Source organism: Sinocyclocheilus anshuiensis, unplaced genomic scaffold (assembly GCF_001515605.1).
Source record: "Sinocyclocheilus anshuiensis isolate Anshui unplaced genomic scaffold, SAMN03320099.WGS_v1.1 scaffold552, whole genome shotgun sequence".
NCBI classification, from domain to species: Eukaryota; Metazoa; Chordata; class Actinopteri; order Cypriniformes; family Cyprinidae; genus Sinocyclocheilus; species Sinocyclocheilus anshuiensis.
In genome coordinates this window covers 2,799,050-2,802,975 of record NW_015554362.1, presented here as the reverse complement: position 1 = coordinate 2,802,975, position 3,926 = coordinate 2,799,050, and positions in this window count along the sequence as shown.

The following is a 3,926-nucleotide window of genomic DNA, read 5'->3' as shown; positions in this document are numbered from 1 at the left end:
ATTATTATATATATATATATATATATATATATATACTGTATAAACATAGGTAGGTAGATGGATAGTATGTTTCTCCAACAGATGGCGCTGTTGACCTTTGGCCGCTGGTTAAATAATGGTAAACTGTAGTCAGATTAGCCAAACAAAATCACTTGGCTTTCTCTGATCGCCCCACAATCACATGTGCTCCAATTCACCTTATATTCTCCTGTTACTGACTACTTAAGGAGTTTTACTAAAATATACACTTCTGAAATCAGCAATCACTTGCTCTGAGTAGCCAACAGTCATGCCTCTGAATCAGTGGGAGTTCCAGCTGAGGATCTGGTAGACTATAATGCTTCAAAGTGTTATAATGCAGAAAGTGTTTGATTGTTCCAGGCAGTCGGGCCTCCAGGGTGACCCGTAATACTCACCTTATAATGAAGAAAGATGCCTGAAACACATCTGGTTCTTCAGGAAAATCCTTTGAAGTCTGGAAAACATGCGGAAGGAGGGAGGAACCTGTACCTGCTCTGATCTACTGTGTGTCACTGCTGTTCAAAGATATTCAGTTTGATCTAAAAACATCAGTAAAGGTCTGCGGGGCTTATTGCTTATATAAAAATACAATTAAATAATTATCAAAAATACAGTAAAAACAATGTGAAATATTAGTATAATTTAAAATACTTTACTGTCACTTTTGATCTATTGAATGCATCCTCGCTGAATAAAAACATTAATTTATTAATATCATATATTAATATATAACATATAGTCAATCACAGGTGTGTGTTCATAAGCGTTTTACAATGGCTTCTGTTTTATAATGCTGAAAAACTAACTAATTACAAACATTTAGTTAAAAAAAAAGAAAATAAATATTAATTTGCATTTGCATTTGCATTTTTGAAGATGTCCACTAGAGGACCTTCCTGTCTAAGTCTGCAGATGATCTTTAAAATGATCTTTCGGTGAATTTTAAAGGAAAATTTCACCCTGAAATTAATATTCACTCTATTTACTTACCATAATGTCATTCCAAACCTGTATGCTATATATTCTTATTTTTCTGTGGAACACAAAAAGAGAAATGTTTAAAAATCTCGGTAACAATTTACAATAAGGTTCATTTGTTAACTACTTTACTTAAAATGAACTAAGCATGAACACTATTTCTACAGAATTTATTAATCTTAGTCCATGTTAATGTCAGCATTTACTAATGCATTATTAAAATCGAAAGCTGTGCTTGTTAACATTAGTTGTGAACTAACATGAACTAGCAATGAACGACTGCATTTTCATTAACTAACATTAACAAAGATGAATAAATACTGTAATAAATGTATTGTTCATTGTTTGCTCATGCTAGTTAATACATTAACTAATGTAACCTTATTGTAAAGTGTTACCACCATAATCTTTTAAAAGAAAACTAGTCCATATGAGTCTATCATGCACTATAGTTTGTATTTATATCATGACATTTATCACAGAGCTAATTAGCAGACACTAAAGTTCACAGGTTTTTTACAGGTTTTTTACATGTCTGAACCGCTGTACAACACGCATCGGCATCTCCACACGCTGGAGCTCTGAGTCACTGCTGAGATGCACATATATAATTCACACGGCCAAAAGCGGCTCCTCCATATATTATTAAATGAAATAACCTCTCATTTAGAGCAGCAGTGAGGAAAGCGTGTAAAACAGAAGGTCCGCACTGTCAGGGATCTAAAAAAGAAAGTGCAAACGCAGCATGAGAACAACTTATATGGGAACCTATTGCTGCTCTTTCATTGTCTAGAAGAATGATAACAATTAACGTACTATCCGCTTATATGCTGGCAAGACATTTTACCACCACAAAATTGGATAAAATGAGGGGTAACTGCTATAGTGGTGTGCTGTGTTATTTTTAAAATAACTAAACTAGACACTGGGGCTCTGTTCCAAAACCTAGTGAGCTGACTTCTTTGTGATATCCTAATAAGGGAAAAAATAAAAAATAGATAGATAGATAGATAGATAGATAGATAGATAGATAGATAGACCAACAAAATAATTACACATTTATTTAGCCTATATATTATCATATACATTATTTATATATCATTTATATGTGTGTATAGTAGATTTATTAGATAATTAGAATTATGTATTTTATTGATAGTATATTTATAATCTACATTTCATTTTTATTTATTTATTTATTTTTCCAATGAGCTTGTCCCAATGCATTATGGGATTGACCTCTTTACGAAGGATACATGCAGCAGGCCTCAGAATTCGGTCACCAGAAAGGCAGCATCATTAAGATTCCTACCATTTGGAACAACCATATGACGCTTTTTAAAATGTTGCCTACGTAGGCAGCTCACTAGATAGACTAGACTAGCCGAGCCTGGAAGTCGCTAAGTCCCGTCGAACATCACAAGAGTTCAGGGTCTCGCAGCCAATCAGTGGCGAGCGCGGATGTTTTCAATCAAACCGCTGCTGAGTTCCGCCCGTGAAAGTGGCTCCATGAGGGCCACAAACGCCGACCATCACCGATTTACCACAACAGCCCACATAAGAGACACTCTCGGCCCGAGAGCTATAAACGGTGCACTCTTCATCACGAGACGACCGCAATCTAAACAGAGGCATCCTCTAAACATAGAAAGGTAAAATAAAGAGGCGGATTTCTATTTCTGGAGGTCGTGTGCTGAAGGGTGAGGCTGAGATTTATAGACGTGTTTTATATAGTTGAACACGGACAACAGGATCACTGCCAGCTGTTTATGAGATCAGGACGGGCCTATCGTTTCTCACCGAGGCCAAAAGGTTTGCAGACACGTTACCTACGAGTCGAGCGAACAGTCTGCTGTTTATAGGTAACCCAAATACTTATAAAACACAGTAAAGGCCTGTCTCTGTGTTTTACACTCTTAGATGGGCCAAGAGGCTAACGTTGTTTGGGGAAAAGATACTAAAGGTTAACATTAACTGAGGAACTGGTACTAATGTATTCATTAAACTTTGTTAAATTATGTGCAATGTGAGCAAAGAATGAAAATCAGGTAAATGTGCTATAAAGGGTCTCATTATGGCAGCTCAATGTAAATGATGATGCTTTGTTTACCATTTATTCTATATCATTTATTCTTCAAATCATCCTTTTACACTTATTAGGGAGATTTCAATGTAACTGTAAACACATATTGTAATATAAACATTAAATTTACATTTATTAAAAAAAAATTTAAATTAGCTTTTTTAATAGTTTTAATTATTAAAAATAATTTCATTAAATTATTGTATATATATATATATATATATATATATATATATAAGTTATTATTATTATCATTGCTGTTGTTGTTGATATTATTATTACTTGTACTAGTAGTAGTATTATTTATTTATTTGTTATTAATTTTAATAATTATGAAATTTCATTAAATATATTTAATATATATATATATTTAAATTAGGGATGCACTATATTATCGGACCGATGTCGGAATCGGCCGATAATGGCTTTAAATTTACATATTGGCATGGCCCGATATTAAAAATTATGCCGATATGTCTTGCCGATAAGAGGAATAGGTTAACTCACATGTGCTCAGGGTGTGCTAGCGATTAGATCACGTCAGCAGTGAGACTCATTTTTGAAGCAAAGTTTTGCCTGAATAGTGATTCGATTCACTGTTTTGGATCACTGCATTTAAACTGAGAATGCAACTGAGAATGCACGTACAGAACGATGTGTTCAGTGTATGATAGAGTAAACAGTAATAGCACGTGCAGCGGCAGCAGCGGCATCCTCCCCCGGGTCCTAATGCCCACTCAGTAAGGAGCATTAATTCCGTAGGGGGCGATGTTGGCCTACTTCTAATAAAATGAAAGCAAAATACACAAATAATATTTAGACTGTGTTTCTGATTAAATAAAGC